Here is a 17,640-nt window from a genome sequence, read left to right as displayed (position 1 = left end):
CTTGAGACCATTGCTCCTTGTTCTATCAAGAGTTTGCTCTTAGGAGAGAAGAAGTGAGTCTGGGCATGTGCAACCTTTAATGACTTATGTGAGCTTTACCTCATTAAGCAAAGCTGGGGACAGTGACACTGAACATGGACTGGCTTATTGCTGAAGGGCTCAGTTCTTGTTGGCCCGATACTGTCATAGAAGAGGCAGAAAAGCCCTCTGCCCCAATCCATCTAGAGAGGAAACAGCCATAACTTTGCTGAGATGTGCATGTGCAAGGGAGACTGGCCAGCACCAGCAGCAGGACTTTGTGGTGGAAGACAAGGGGACATAGCCGTGATCCCTCCGGCATGCAAGGACCGGCTGGGCCGGGCTGGAGAGAAAACCGACCGCACCTTGCTAGCACAAGCTCTGGCTCTCACAAAGCCGACCCTGGCTGAGGTTAAGTTCCCTTCACTACATTTGCTGAACAGAAAAGCTTCAGGACTTTGTGGCAAGAGCAGATCCACAACCATCCCTCCCCAGCACGCCATTCTCTACAATAGCCTCAAACCCGCACACACCAGCTCTCAAAGCAAAACCTAAATTGGACCCCTTAGCCTCAGCCTTGCCAGCAGTAGAAAAACTACCCCCATGTGTCACAAATATGCGAAGGCTACCTCACTCTTACATGGCATTTTGCACTCACACATCTCCCATCCCTTTTTGAAAGGGGAGAGAATCTATCCCCATTTTACAGGTGACAGACTGAGGCACAAAGCATTGTGCATGACTTGCCTAAAGTCAGAAACCAGTGGTAGAGTCAGGACCCAGGGCTCTGCCCTAGCAACTGGGCCGTGCCATCTGGCACTGCACCACAGCAGAGATCTGAGAGACCCCACGGCTGCCCTGATCTGATAAGTAAGTGGTCAGTAAAGCCAGCCGCACTCTTTCGTGCATTAGTAGATGCATCATGAGCAGGTCTAGGAAGGTGAGCCTCCCCCTCTAGGCGACACTGGTCAGACCCCAGCTGGAGTACTGCGTCCAGTTCTGGGCACCCAGCTTCAGGAGGGATGCGAATAACCTCGAGAGGGACCCGAGGAGGGCTACTCGTATGGTTAAGGGCCTGCAGGTAAGATCCGACGAGGAGAGATTGAGGGACCTGGATCTCTTCAGCCTCCTCAAGAGAAGGCTGAGAGGGGATCTTGTGGCCATCTACAAATTCATCAGGGGGCAGCAAGGAGTAGAGGATACTCTGTTTGCCAGGACACCCCTTGGGGTTACCAGGAACGACGGCCATAAACTGATGGAGAGCAGATTTAGATTAGACATTAGGAAAACTTTCTTTATGGTGAGGGTTGCCAAAATCTGCAATGGGCTTCCAAGGGATGTGGTGCTCGCCCCTGCCTTGGGGGTCTTTAAGGGGAGACTGAACAAGCACCTGGCTGGGGCTGTCTGACCCCAGCGCTCTTTCCTGCCCAGGGCAGGGGACTGGGCTCGATGACCTCACCTAGCCGGGGTTGTTTGACCCCAGCATCCTTTCCTGCCCATGGCAGGGGGTTGGACTTGATGATCGGCTCAGGTCCCTTCCGACTCGACCAACTATGAAACTATGAAACTATGACCTACTGGGGTCCCTTCCGACCCTAAAAATCTGTGAGATTTATCATTGCAACTCTAACACATAATGGCACTTGTCACTTCTTTAAGAAAACCCTCCATGTTATTTAATTGCTGTAGTTGCCGGGGGGTCAGAGCACACCTCCTTGATCGGATGTGAGTGTAATCAAGCGGGCACTCGGGCCGGATACTTTACTGAGGGGGAATGTAGCTCACCAAACTCACTTCCCAACAGCCCTCTTTTCAGACGGCATTTCCCCGCTAATGAATGGCAAAGGAGCAGTTAGTAAACTCACAGCAAGGTACGTGTAATTCAAAGCCGGGGCAGCATTCGGCCTGCTGAAAGCAACCGCTTCCTTCCTGCTTGTTTGTCGAGGAGGGACAGAAAAAGATTGCTTCCTCCGGGAGGACCACCCAGGAAACTTTTTGTCTCGTCATTCTGACACGGTGGAGAAAAGAGATACGCCAGCCTACAGCAGTGCTTACAGCCAGGCTGACTCCTCTCTCCTTCCCGCTGGTCATTGGGAAGCTAATTGCATTAACTCACGGGCAGAATAAGGTGTTGCGACCCCTCCGCTTTCCAAAGCTTAATGGCATTAAAAATCTTTGCATTTTACCTGCAACAGGCTTTGCCGTGTGGATAGGGGCAGCACTATGAGAGGTGATGCCGCATATATTCATCTCACTGGAAAGGTGAAGAACCTGAGCCACCACAAGCTTAAAACTGCCTTTCACTGAGGCTTAAGCCAACCAGGTGCTGTTGACAAGTCTAACCCCAAGCACTATCCATGTGTTTCACTTTAGGCAGATGCTTACCACATTTTCTAGTGTATGCACTGCTTTTCTTTTTTTTTACCCTGAAAAAAATCAGAGAAATCAGGCTGGAAGGGACCTCCAGATGTCATCTAGTCCAACCCCCTGCCTGAGGCAGGATCATCCCTATCCAAACCATCCTGTACAACTTCATAATCGAACTTCTTATTAAAACTACCAGCAAACCTGAGAACACATGACATAACGCTCTAACCTGCCACAGGTAAAGCAGGAGAAGCACAGCAGCCAATGTCCTGCTGGTGTAAAAGGTTGTTACTATACAGTCAGGAGATGCCAGGTAGAGGGCATGTCCGCTGCTACAGCGGGAGGCAAAAACCCCCAAAGTCTGTACCAGTCTGACCAGAAGGTGAAATTCCTACCTGACCCTAACTATGGCATCGGTCTGACCCTGAGCGGAGGGGCAAGATCCTCTAGCCAGGAACCAAAAACTTTAAGTCCTAGCAGGAGCACTGGCACACCCCAGTCCAAATCCCCAGCCTTGGTTGCTGCCAATGCCCAATGCCTCTGATGGAGGCTAAAAACCCCCCACAATACCTGACACGTAGCAGAAAAGGAGGAGGGGGGAGGGAACTGGGGGCGGGGGGCAGGAAGGTGCCCTCCCAGCCCCATGCTGCAACCAGAAAAAATAGTCATTCTAAAATTAAAGTGAGTCACATGCACCAAAATGACGTCATGAAAAAGTCAAAATCAATTGTAACCAAGCGTAGGCGTCTACAATATTATTCCTTTTGGAGGGGGGGAGTGGGGGTGCTTATACACATGTACATGTATACTGGAAAAAAATACCGCAAGTGCCTCACTGGCTCAGATCGCAATGCAGCATGTGGGATGGAGTCCCAAATCCCTTAACTGTTGAAAGGGGCTTTGCCATGGACATCCACGGGAGCCAAAATCAGGGGTGTTTTTATTAAGCAAATGCTCCAGTAGCTGGCTGCAAGGAGTGTGATGCTGGCATTTCCCAGCGGTGTAGGGATCCAAGCACCAAGGCCTTCTCAGCCTTGAGCAGAGGGTCTGGCTATGAGGTGCAGTCCTCCCCTCTGATGGGACTACTCCTGTGAGTCATAAAGAACTGCGACAGCAGCAGACGCTTAAGGAGTTAAGTGAAAATGAGATCACATACAAAACAACCTGGTGTTGCTCCGCTGTTATGCATACAGCAGCTCAGATCAGGCTAGGGTGCTACAGGCTTGCTACAGAGTCTCAGGCAAACCTTGCATGCCACCGACCATGGGTTAAGTCCTTGTTACCTGCAACAGGGCAGCAGCAACAATCATCTCCCTTCCAGGTGCTTCAGGAGCTTGAAAAATATTGAGGCCCTCCTATAAAGATGCTACAGAAGGATGGTTAGCACCAATCCGCTGTTCAACAGAGGGGTAATTAGTGAAATATTACATCTTGGGTGCAATTTTCACCCCATGCGTTGACCTCTTCATGTCACAAAAAGGGACTGGGGCAACATAAGATGTCCCTACAAGCCCAGGATCCTGCTGGTGAGAGAAAGGACCCCGGGGGCTCTGATGGGAGAAGAGGCAATGCATGCTGCCCTGCAGGGGTCCCAGGCAGTGCCCTGGCCATATGCAACATCCCAGCACTATCCAAGTTGCAGTCCAGGATTAGGCAAGTGCAGAGATAATCTGCAAATCACCACTCCTTCCCCTCACTGCCTGCCTGGCCTAACAGTTGTCTTAGCCTTTTTATTTCCCACTGAAGCAGGCCCACGGGTCCACCCCAGCACCTGGTGCCCCCTGGGCTCTGACCAGCCCCTCACCCCCAGTCTCTCCCCTGTCAGGCCCTTGACCACATCCACAGATGCAGGCATGTGCGGCTTGTGGAACCACATATTGCATACGCTGCACGTTAAATTGTGTGCGGCGTTGCCACAAGTGACTGGTGCCTCCTGAATCTGGGGGGGCACCTGCAAAAGCTGCCAACCCTGTTGGGGGGGCACCAGCCCTACCAACAGCATCAGTGTTGGCCATCGGTAGGGCACCAGCCCTGTCAGTGGGGGCACATGCACCCCCGTGCACCCCCTACCACTCGCCTATGGGCACTGCTAGTCTGCAGCGCCGGGCAAATTTGCTACCAGGATTTCTCAGTAGCAAAAAAAAAAAAACCCAGGAAAAAGAAGTGGCACAAAATAGATGAAAATAGTGTGCACCTGGACAAACGTGGGGATGGGGGAGCAGACAGCCCTTGCCCAGGGCGCACGCCGCACACGGTGCCCCAGCCAGTTGCTCTGCCCTGGGCTGCTTGCTCCTGTCTCTGCACAGGGGTTGGCTGCCAGCTAGCCCCACACTGGGAAACCCTGTGCTCCATCCCGCCCCTCCTCTCCCCCCATAGCACTGGGAGCCTGGCTGGGAGCCAGGAGGAGCTGGGCATGGCCTGCAAAAAAGGGCACGTGCAGGAGTGTGCCCTGCAGCACAAAGTATTGGCACAAATTTGTGCCGATACTATTTGTGCCACTGCAAGCACGCACCCTGCTCATCTGGATGCGGCCTTTGGTGTTACCGTTATACCGAGGAGGCAGTCTCTGGAGGCCAGGAGTAACTTCCATGCTGCTCCTCCCTTCTGGCTCTGGCCATGAGCTTCTCTGCCCCAAACTCAGTCCCAGGCAGGGGCCTGCGGCTCCATTTAAAGAAGCAGCTCATCCCTGCTGCCCCTTGCCGACACGCTTCTTGCAGTGAGCCGTGCCTGCACTCCCCACTTTCTAGTAGCCAGGGCAGGGTTCCCTGTTACACCCGTAGACGCGTTTCGTGTAAGCCTGAAGATCAAAACTCTGCCCTTCATTGCTAGCAGGAGCAGCCGTGCTGTTATCGAGTCACAGAGGAACAGGGCTGGAAGGAACGTCCAGAGGTCATCTCGTCCAGCCCCCTGCCTGAGGCAGGATCCTGCCTACCCAAACCTGATACCATTCCCATCCTCATTGCTCATGTTGGGCCTAAATGCTCTTCCTTGGTCAGCCTCCCTGGTGCCACCCGCTCACTCCAAGTCACTGCAACTTTGCCTACGGTGTGATCCAAGAGGGAAGACGCAGCCCCCGTGCATATTGTGAAAGGGGTTGCAATGTGCAGCCATCACCATCCTGTTTAACCTCAAAAATCCATGTTCCAGGACAATATTCCCATTTTTCAAATCAGGCAATGCTGGGGTGACCTGGGTAGGGCTAGGACAGAGCCCTGTCCTTCTCCAGTACAAACTTAATCATCATAATGGAAGAGACCAGAAGGCTCCTTGAAAACTCCCTATCCGCTAAACCAGTTTAGCCCTGTATTGAACAGCGCTGTAGTGTTTTAGCTTGACTCTTTCCCTTGCTTTTCCCACCAGGGTCCGGACGGATCTGTCATAGAAGCTGTCCAGCCCCCCGTGGACTAGGTACCTGCCTGTTTGCTTGTCATTGTGCTTCCCTTGTCTATGCCTCTCTCATGTGACAAGAGACTTTTCTTTTGTGGTGACCATCACAGGGCATCTCCGCACCCAGACACACACACCGGAGACTCCGCTCTTTCATTATTAACAGGGAGATAAAGAGTTGTAGCAGCATGGAGATAAAGATTTCTTCTGCAGCGCAGAGAAGCGCCGGGGGGCCTTTATAAACACCCCCTCCCAAAGCAGCCCTGCTTTCTAATGACGTGTGAGGACTCTCTAGTGTTGAAAGCAGGGGCTGAGCCTTTGCTTTGTAGAAATCCACTGGTTTCTCATTCGATTGTGGGCTGTTCTAGCATTGAATTCACAACTTTTAATCTTGCACAGCTCCTAGGTCAGACACTTATTTTTTTTGGTTCCTCTTTTCTTCCGAGGTGTACAAGTCCCGTGGCTCATCCTGCGTGTGGCTGCCTGCCTTCGTATCATAACCAAGGCTGGGTGACCCTGGCACCAGTCCCGATTGCCTACATAGGGAGGGCACAAGAATAGCAGCCCCTAGGCATCGCAGTCACCAAGGGTGCAGGACCGGATTGTTATAACTCTGCAAAAGTTCCCTACCAAGCAAAAAGCCTTGCGTGTAACTCTCTCTGCCCTGCCCCACACCTTTCTTGACTGTCCTACATAAAAGAGAAGGAGGGGTGGAGAAGTGATCCTGCCCCTGTGCCCAAAAGGGTAACAGCTTTGCAGGAGGGCGAGTTCAAACAGGTAGACATCTCCCAAAGAGGGCCACTGCAGCAGCTCCAAGTCACTTCAGCAATGATAAAAAGCTTTTGCACAACCCCGTCCATCAGCAGAGCTTAGGCTATATCCATCTAGCACAAGGGCAGGCCATGCCAGGCACCTGCACTTGCCCTTGTAGGCGAGCTCTTCACCTGGAAGACAGCGGCATTTGCACAGTGCAGCCCCCTGGGGTAACCCGCTCTGCTCCTCAGCAGAACCAGTGCCCGGTGCTGCACGAGCACGGCTCCCCGGTTCTGGAGCTCGTATGTGCAGAGCTGGTGCACGTCTCTCTGCCTCGCACTGGGTCCCAAGGCACTTAACAAAGACAGTCCCCATTTTGCCAGTGGGGAGCAGGAGGCACACGGCAGAGGGACAACTTGTCCACAGTCACCCAGCTGCCACCACCAAACCAAATATAAAGTCCCCAGGACTCAGTCTGGAGTCCACATTGGTAGGACCCATGCACAAGCTTATGACACAGGTAAAGCTGGCACCACCTTGGCTATCAGTGGAAATGGTTCATACAAAACTGGCTCCCCTCTGAGCTAGTTGGTGCAGGGTCCTGACCTGGGAATGTGCTCAGCCACAGGTGCAGAGATCTGCCAGACTTATATCAGCAGGACTGAGTGAATGGACTCAGACACCCGCCGCGCTGCAGAAACCGAGCCCTGGGGTCATTGTCTTTTAGGGAGCCAAGTGTCCTGGGGTGACAGTCAGGCAGAGCTGGAGTGGGGCACAACCTTCACTTGGCCATTCCCTATGTGTTCAGTGCTTGAGTGCTTCTCCCTGCTGTTCATTTAGCCCAAGGCTGCTCCAGCCACGACCCATGGGCCATATCTAGCTCACAGAGCTGTGTCATCTAGCATACAGGGTTCCCCAAAGGTCCAAAAATTTATCAGCGGGGTAGCAGGGCAGCCTTAAGTGCCGCTTCCCCATGGCCAAGCTTCTGGAGCCCTGCATGCCAGCTAGCACAGCCCCGCACACTAGATCAGGCGCATGGGGCCAAAGCTGGATGTGGTTGCATGAGGCTGGGGCAAGGCAGCATGGGGCCTGACCTGGGTGCACAGGGCCCGATCCAGGTGCTGACCCTGGGATCCAGCCCACAGATCCGCCTTGCCCATCTCCTCCGACCCTCATGGCCAAAGGGTTGAGTCCCACTGATGTAGCACATCTGTTTCTGACACGCAGCATTTTTTCCTGCGGTTTTGTTCATGTCACGGAAAAACTTCGGGGAAGTCCTCTAGTGATTGCTTAAAATGTTTTAATTGTGCATGCAGGAAGCAGACGAGTCATATGAAACAGTCAGCCAAGTCTGCAATCGGCTCTTTGTAGCCAGGCTTAAGCCAGACTACACTTCATCTCTGCTGCCCTGTGCGACTTCCTTCATCAGTGAAATCCTCCCTGACAAAAGGCACTGGAGCCCTCCAGCGGCCAGTCTCAGAGCGTGTCCAAGTTCCTGCATTAATCCCTCTTCCACTCACCAAAGTCAGCGACTTTACTGCTAACCAGAAATAGTAAGACCCAACGCCTTTGCAATAGTCCATGATGGATGCAATAAAACTAACACACTCCAGTTACCAAAGTTATGCTATATCACAGCAAAGCAAAAAGTCCTCATTTGGGGCAGCAGAGAGCCCCAAATCATGCTGATCGTACGGTGCTGATCGTAACTATAAAAAGGGACGTTTATTTACTGAGATCTAGTGGGAGGGAGCTGCATAGAAGGAGGGGGTGGGAAGAGAGATTAAATTTATCTGTGATCAAAAAAGGGTTTGTCACTTCATCTGTATTTTAAATCTTTGCAGTCGAACAGGTCAATCAGCAGCAGGCTTACTGCACATACAAGATAACTTACCTGAGCCTGGCTGAGTACTCACATGGAAGGACTATACACATTTTGGGGCAAAGAAAGAAGTTTATTGCTGTGCCTTTTGTGGCTTTCTGATTGACCTGAACTAACCTAATTCATCTCCTCTTTTTTTCTTTTCTATTTTCTTTTTTCTTTCTTTCGCCATTAAGTTTTACCTGGTACAACATTGTGGATGAAAGCAGCCTTTGAAACAGCCAGAAGGTAAGTGGGAGCATTTGCTAAGATTAAAATAAGCTCTTTTTTGCTTGCTTTTTTGCTTGTGAAAGAGAGCCCTCTCTCCATCCTTCGGGAAAAAAATGCAAGATTCATGAGGAAGCTGATGAATATTTCACTTGCCTGTTTTTATTTTTTCTGAAGCTCTCTTTCAGCCCTACCTTTCTATAATTGTATGATCCACTTCAAGCGCCTGACACTGCGGCATGTGCAGGTGTATAAGTGGCAAAATGTGCATCAGCCCTGAGAAAATGGTGGCAGCGCACTTCTGAACTAAAACACATCAAAGGCGTTTTAGTTCAAAACTATACCAACACCACTTTCTGCACGCTGATGCACATTTTGCTGCTTATACAACTGCACATGGCACCGCGCAGTGCATGCGGAGCAGACTCAATTAATCATGCTGGATCTCCGGCACATCACGGGACAAAAAGGTATGTGTATAAATGCCCTGTGCTCTTTAGTTAGAGTGCATTAAGTGTGCATTAATGCCTCATAATGGAGGTACTAGATTTAACGCACATTAACTAAGCATGTTACTGCATGGGTAGACGTGCACAAAAGGGATTAAACCAAGATAGCACTATGGAAGCTACTCTACGGACTTACCCAGCTTAACTGTGTAACCTTTCCCTGGTTGTTTAAAGCCATTGGAGTGGATTTATATCCATGCTGTAGACATCTATAAGTTGTCCTTAACTCTAGAAGGAGGTTATAATGCTTTATTGCATTCCCTAGGCCCGTTCCATTAGAAGTCATTAGCGTTGTTATCTGAAAGCCGTAACTGTATGTGATACTTCACAGATATCCAAGACAACCCCGTGCAGCTCACAACCTAGCGCTCTAGGATAACATTATGTAGCACCTGAACCTGTGAAGGCTCAGTCCCTGGAGAAACAGCGTCAGGGGGTCCCACACCGGAGGTATATTTGAAGGTGGAATAGGAAGGTGGGAAGAGAAGACATGTCACAAGCATAGACCCGATCCTATAAGGTCCTGAGCTCCTTTCTGGCAAATACCGGGCACCTTTAATTCTAGGCACAGAGTAGGTGCCTGAGCTGAGAGGCTTTTCCAAGCCCAAGGATCACCTAGAGGATGGAGAGAAGCCAAGTCATGCCAGGACACCAGCAGCCTAATTAGGAGTCAATGGCTGTGAATCTCACTGTCAGCCACTGAGGCGTAGCATTGCACGTTACCTTCTCCTTTTCTCCAAGCTTATGCTGTGAGATCACATATTTACCATATTTAAAAATAAGTGAAGCATTAACAAATATTTCCCGGGGTCTCTAGCAAGACTCAGTCTCCAGTCATTGCCCCCCACCCCCAAGTGCAGGCCCTGCCATCAGTCTCCTTGGTCCCAACAGCACTTTCACTGATCCCCAGGAAATCCTTTTCCCTGGCTAGCAGCCTACAGCAAACTCTGCAGCTATAACATCCCAGCAGCCTTGTAGGTATTTCAGTTTTCACAGTCTAGTTTGCACGAACACATCAGGCGTTAAGGAAGGTAGCGCAGTTGCTTGACTTTCACAACAGCTCAGGTGAAGCAGAAATAACAGAGGCTGAAAGTACCTCCCACGGAGCCCAGATGCCTAATCTTTGTGAAACAACAGGCATGCGTGGAGGTGTAACAAAGCAAAGAAGGTAGCGTGTGACAGCAAACATCACGGGAAGGGAGCTTGCTGATTTGAATAAAGGAGCGTGTAGTGTTACGTTCCACGAGCTCGCTGCTGGATGCAGCAGTGCCAGCGACAACACTTTATTTGATACACCTGCACGCCGTACAACCGGAGACAAGAGAACGCCTCTGGATTACAATACATTTCCATTTACCCTATAAAAAAATACATTTCCATTTACCCTATAAACATGGGAACTTTGCTCCCTGGTGGAAAACTGCCAGGTCTCGTGCCAGTCATTAGCGAGGCTTACTGCAGCATTAACATCATTTACCTCTTAGGTGCATCCTGAGAACTGGAATACTCTCAAGAGACAGCAGGTCAGTTTGCAACAAGCCATCTCGTACAAAAACACCAGGAGGCCTAGCAAGGAGGTAATAGCTATTAGAATAACTGTACTTTGCCATGAATGCAGAATGTAAAACAACTGATGTCCATAGAGTTATATACAGACAGCTAGAGAGCACAGCAGACTGCATCCAGTATCCCATTTTCTTGAGCCCTGATTCAACACAAGCCTAACTTTAAGCAAGCGACCCCATCTTTATTCAGCAAAGCAAGTGCTTAAGTGCAAACATGTGTAACCCCATTGAATTCAGTTATTCCACTACTGTCTTTTCCACCCATTGTTTAGCATCTTTTGCAGCCAGCTTCCTTCCTTCCCCCATCTGTACCAAGCCCATCACCGTTTCCCCATCTCGACATGTCTGAGAACCCCCTCCTTCTTCTCACTCTATTCAGCTGGGTTGCTTTTGTGATGAAATGCTGAAGGCTTCGGCCCTGTGGCTGGTGACCTCTATGGGCCATGCTTGTGTTAGAGAAACCCAGGCAGGGCATAGAGGAACCCATGCAGAAAGTCTCCTAGCAGGGAGCTGAGTGCTGCTGTCGCTTGAAAAAGGAGCAAGAGGGAAACTGAGGCTTCTCAATAAGTAAGCGCAGCTTATACTTGGGGCTGGGAGAGATGGAGAAGAAAGAATTTAGGGGCAGATCCTCTGCTCATGTTAGCCGGCTATGTGGGTGTAATGCTGTGGTCTGAGCAGAGCCAGTGGAGTCAGGCAAAGTGATGCCTCCAGAGGATTTTTTTTAGAATCATACAAAAATAAGGGTTGAAAGGACCTCAGGAGGTCACATCTAGTCCAGCCCCCTGCTCAAAGCAGGACCAGCCCCAACTAGATCATCCCAGCAAGGCTTTGTCTACCCATGCCTTAGGCCTTGAGGAACTGATCCTGGCCCCACTTCCACGGGTTTTGGGGAGGTGTAACTCCCCTGACATTATCCTTGCTTCTCCTGGATCAGTGGTGAGATCAGGAAGAGGCCTTCGGTCTTGGACTGCAATCGTTGTCTTCCGATGGGCCTGAAGTCATTTGTTGAGCTGTACAGATAGGAGCAGTATTGCAGTGTCAGCATTTGAGGGGTTGAGTAAGCCCACGTGTGCAATAGTGACGCTGCAAACCAAAGCAGTGCCATGCGCTGGGCCGCTGCTTTCTGTCCCTACGTAACCAAGCAAACAAAGACCCTCGCTGAGTTCCCCACAACCCTCCTCCACCTACGTCCATCCTGGGCACACAGGTGCTGTGCCCCTTGCCCTGCTTCCAAACCTGCTGCCTGCCTCCGACTGCGCTCAGGAGGCTGGGACCTCGCTTCCTTCTCTCCATCCGTGCTGAAGATGCTGGTGACTCACGTTGCTCGTTCTGAACTGTGGATGCTCTGGTCCATCTCTGAATGCTTCTCCCTCCATTGCTTGTCCCGCTGCAACGTCCACTGCTGCCATGAGGCCCTGCCCAACAACTGTCTGCACGGTCAGTCCCCTCCCTGCCACCACTGTCACCAAACCTGCTGTCCATGCTCCCCTTTGCCTACGCCCACCCTGGGCTCTGGCTGCGGTGCACTTGATGACCGGCACTCTCTAGATTAACACATAATCTCCACATGGCTGTCAGTACTATTAGACTTCATCCTGCTTAGGCACCCTGAAAGTAACAGGCTTAGAGGTGCAAAATAGGGCAACCCTCTGTCGGGCAGTAACACCTCAGGGGCACTTGGAGCCCATCCTCCCCTGTCCATAGCAATGCTGGAAGGAGAAGGAGGACAACACCAAGAGGACCCAGCGCCTTGCTCTTGACTGCAGGTTTCCAGGGTTGTAAACACACACAAAGATGCCAGGCCTCACTGCAAACACATTACTGTGCTCTGGGTGGTTTATGGCACCTCTTAAAATACAGAACACACTTGGCATCACCAAAGGGCTCCCTTATTGTTTCAAGCAGTGGTGCTCAACCGATGGATCCAGACCCCCGAAGTGACTAGATCTGCCCTGCAGCATTGGGGGATAAGTGTCAAACAGCTCAGCCTGGCATGTCCCCTTCCCTCCCCTGCACCATGCCTTTGTGGCCATCCCTGGTCTATCCCTCTCTTCCCTTCTCCCCTCTGACACTGGCAGCCACCCTCCCCCCCCACCAAAGGGGACTGATGGCCTGCGAGGCGTGCGGGTTGCAAGCACCTGGCTCCGCGCTCTAAAAGACTGAGCGCTCTCAAAAATGCCAGCTCTGAGCTTTCATTCTTTTTTTGGTTTTGTTTTTGACTACGGCAAGTCTCCTGGTGGAAAGAGCTCAGTAAGCCCATTGCTGGCCAGAATGGTTCTGACACGCTGGATTCCTATTTGAAATCTCTGGGTTTCCCCTGTCGATCACGTGCAGGTGCTCTTGCCCCTAACAATGCTAATGTTGGAGGACACCCTGCGGCACCCCGAAAAGGATCTCACGGCACCCCGGTTGAGAATCACTGGTCTCTACGCACCAGGTGAGACACCCCAAACCCATTGTCCTGGAAATCTTGCACTACCTGCACCCCAGCAAAGAGCTCTGTATGTGCAGGAGGAAATAATGCAGTGCTACCTGCCCAGTCTAATGCATGCTGGCTCCTGGGGTAAGTGCTAAGGGGCACCTTGTCACCACCTCTACAACTGGGAAGGCCCCTTCTTGCTCCTCATGTTAGGGAGAATCCATACTGTTGCCCGGCCTCACGGGGCAGAGAGTAGGAGCCGGTCATCGGGTGAGCCACCATTCAGGAGAAGATCCTTCAAGCTGAGTTTGGTATAGGCTTGGAGCCTAAGAGCCAGCACAGGGGCAAAAGGGGTTTTTTAAGTGTTTCTTTATGGTTCTTTAAGGGGTCTTCGTGTGAATGCAACTTAGGGTCTAGGACCTCAGCCTGCCGTGGCTCTGTGGTTGTCTCAGGATACAGCCATTCTTCGGCCCTGGCCTGGTGCACCTCTAGCCCCACTCTCAGACCACTTCCCCCAGGGATCTCCCCATTGCAGCCAAAGCCGACAGGAGACCGGGTTTGATGTGCTGAGCCTTCATGCATGGATCTTGCACCTCCCTGAAGCATGTCTGATTTTGGCTATTTCCTACTTTAAAAGGAAGAGTCTCTTCTTTTCTTTTTTTTTTTTAATATAAAGTGTCCCACCACCATCTAGCCATCACTTGCCATTTCTTCCTTTCCAACCTTTTTCAGTTCCACCTCTTATACGGCACCTCATTGGAGATGAATTTTATGAGAGGTAACTTGTTTTCTACTGGGTATTTTCCTCTTCTGTTTAGCAGAGAACCTCTTGCCTGGGGCAACGGAGAAATAGAAACGCAGCTGGGATTGCTGTTGAACAGGAAAGCAGGCTCGGCAGCGCTCTGCTCTGTAGCCGGCCTTTCTAGCAGCTCCTTTATTGGCATGACAGCTCCAAGAGCTTCGAGGCTGCTTCTCTGCCCCCCTACGTTAATACCTTCAGTCTACATAGCTCCGCTCTATTTTCCCTTCTCTCTCCTTCCAACCCACTTGTCTCCCATTCCTCTGCTTGCCCCAGCCCTGCAATCACCCCCTCCTACCTACACCTCCTTATTAAATGCAGACCTGCCTAGAAAAGTACCAGTAAAAACAGCACCTCCTTCCTGATCAGAGCTGCCTCTTGTACCTACTCAGAGCCACAGCTACTGATTGAGTTTTTTACTGTTGTAATCCCTTTGTAGCCAGCACAGCTAAGAGGCAGTAAGCAGGATCCTCTTATTCCTGCTGCACCATCAACAGAATTGGTCATTAGCTTCAATTACAGAGGCTATTTTGGACACCTGCCCACTGCAGGCCCTGTGGATAAGGGGCTGAAGTCTGGTGGAACTGGGGAAATCAGGAGGTCGGCTGAAGCTTGGTTCTTGTTGAGGATGCCTAACAAGAAAGATTGACTCTGAAGGGTTCAGATGGGTCTCGCCTGCAAACGAGGTACATGCAATAGCAATGCTCAAATTCCTGTTCTCAATAGCAGAGTTAGCTAACAAAGGGTCACTGAGGGCAGAGCTTGGCCTGCAGGTTAGGTGATGATGAGAAGGAAGAAGCCAGGTTGAGCTTGTAGGTGTGTTTGCCTTTAAAGCATGTTTCCAGTAGTAAATCAGAAAAACTGAGCTTGACTAAACTGGGAGCCTTTCCCCCCAGCCAGCCAACATGCAGTGATTCACTTTTGGGGGTGGCACTGAGGAGTGCCCGTTTCTCACCCTCTCCACATGCTCTGTACTTTATCTCTCCTGGGATGAATCAGCTTCTGAAAATGTTGGTCATCTCAGGCATAAATCCAGCTGGCCTCACCGGCCTCTCTCTCCTGGGGGCTAGCTGCAAAAGGAGCCCTGGAGGAAGCTCTGGGTAACGTTTGACCTGCGGGTGGTCATTCGTGCACTATGCTGCGATATTGGAGAGAATCTCCGAGCAGGCTCAAGCCCCCTCTGGGCAAAGAGGATGTAAAACCAGGGTCTCCAGCTCTTGGGTTAAAACATGGGAGAGCCTTCTTCCTCCTGAGCTGAACACCTGCTGGTCGTACCTTTTGGGCCCCTGCATTGCTGTGCCTTAGATGCCAATATAGGTGCAGAACAGGCAGAGATTCATAGCTGCACACGCGCCAAGCCAGTGTGTAAGCCTACTGTGTGTGCTCAGTCTGTGAACACGTTGCTGGGGAAATACCCGCTTTCATGCGGCTACAAACCTGCCATGTAGGTAGGCAAAGGGAAGCAGACTTCCACCCTATGTCTTGCAACAGATTGGGAATTTGTTTCTGCAGACTGCTACCTCCTTTCTCAAAGATGCTACATTTCTCCACTTGCCTTGCGTCCATGGTATACCAGGACACCTGGACCTGCTCTGGGCCCCTCCGGTCCTGGCTTAGGGTGCAAATCTACTTTGCGATTACCCATTAAAGGCTTCAGCCCAGGCTGGGGATTTTGACCAGGCCATGCCAGTGCTCCTGCTGGGACTTAAAGCTGGAGGCTCCTGCCTAGAGGGTCTTGCCCCTCCACTTGGGGTCAGGCCAGTCACCAGATTTGGGGTCTGGCAGGATTTTTTACTTCATGGTCACATTGGTATGGACTGTGGGGGTTTTGCCTTCCTCCGTAGCAGATCTCTGGGTGCATATTCCTGGGATCTCTTGAGCATATACTGACAACGTTTCATAGGAACAGGGCATTGGCTGGTGTGGTCCCCCTGCTTTCCCTGTGGCTAGTTAGGGTGTTAGGTCTTGTCTTGTGTCAGGGTTGACTGTGGTTTTGCTAAGAGATTAGACAGTGGATTTGTCTGGGATGGTTTGGATAGCAATGACCCTGCCTCAAGCAGGGGGTTGGACTGGATGACCTCGGGGGGTCCCTTCGAACCCGACTTCTCTGTGATTCTTTGATTAAGCCATCTCTGCCTCCGCATTAGTCAAAGCTCTCCCCTGCCCACATAGAGCACTAAAATCCTTCTTGGCCATGGCCCTGCATGCAGCCGCTGCACAGAAAGGCAGGAAGTGCTTGGCACTGGATGGGTTCAGTGCACAGGAAATCTGCTGTGCATCCCGGGTTTCGTGCGTTCCCTTGACCTTCTGCAAAGGTGGGAGTATAAAATGGAGCTATAAGCTGCTGGGAATCAGCCCAGGAGTCATGATTAATTTATCAACCTGTTCTAAATACATCGGTTAAAATAATGTAAATGTAACGTAAAGCAGCGCAATTCCTCATTGCCGCTGCCCGGACCCTGGTGACAGCGCCTGTAGTACAGGCTGAATTAGAGCGTGCTAAAAAAACCCCCAGCAAAAGTCTCTGTTTAATGTTTCCTGTGCATCAGAAATTCCTTTTGCTGCTCAGCTGTAAATATTCTGAACCCTGCTTCCACTGCCCACAGAAATTTCCTCCGCCTATTTATACTTTCAAATCCACGCCTGATCTTATACATGGATAATGCATAGTAATGGAATAAATACCACCATGATAATGTCATCCTGGGATCTTGCTGACATTTATTAATATCTAGAGCTTTTATGGGTCAGGACATCAGGAGAATGTATGGAGTCAGTGAGACGTCAGGACAAAATCGTAGATGCATTTGCTTTTTGAATTTAAAACGGTTGGCTCAGGGACATTTCTGCGAGGTAACATTTTGAAAAGAAAGGCAAGAAAGAACGAGAGGAAACGAGGCAGCTTTACCTGCTAAAAATGCTATTTGTCATATCTGGCTAATACAAAGCAGGCAGGACAAAGCAGTTCCCGAGTTTTCCTAAGCTTCAGAACATGATTATTTTTATTGATATTTTACTAGTCCAAATCAGATGGGGCTTGGGCCGCCATGTCCATCCAGCCCTGAAGTCCATGTGCACATGGTAAACTCACTGTCCTCCCCCCTGCCCACAACAGCGCCCTTAGGCATACTAGGCTGCCTCTTCAACCAGAAGCAATGCAACTACGTCCAGCAGATGCTGGGGGCGGGTTAATTAGCATTGCTGTATAACAGTGCCAACTCCCTTCCCGTAAGCCTGCCTGAGCTTATTACAGTAGCTGCACAGATCCTGGTTCTAGAGGCAGCCTGCTCACAGAAGTGCAGCGTGCTAGAGGCTACCATTAGTGGGCCCATTGAGTTTACCGTGTACACCGGGCCTCAAAGGCAATGCAGTGAGCTTAGACATTAAGTAAGCAGCGAGACAGACACAAAGTGAAAGGCTCGTGATGGGGATTGCATGACGCGGTGCCTAGGACAGTAGGGGCCTGGACTCAATGACCCAAGAGGTCTCACTCGGTCCTGTGTTGGAGCTAATAACAATAATTATCTCCCACTGGGTGCGTCTGCATGTTCATTAATGCGCCATAGTTACGGTGCATTAAGTTTAGTACTTGTATAATCGCGTACTAAATCAATACGCAGGAACTTGCGTTACTGAGCAGTACTGCTGGCGCACGGGTTTTTTCAGACATTAACTGCACAGTAGCCTAATACTACTGCACAGTAGCATATAGCACAGATTTTGCCCAGTACGAT

Source organism: Alligator mississippiensis, chromosome 2 (assembly GCF_030867095.1).
Source record: "Alligator mississippiensis isolate rAllMis1 chromosome 2, rAllMis1, whole genome shotgun sequence".
Lineage (NCBI taxonomy): Eukaryota > Metazoa > Chordata > Crocodylia > Alligatoridae > Alligator > Alligator mississippiensis.
This window is presented reverse-complemented; position numbering follows the sequence as displayed.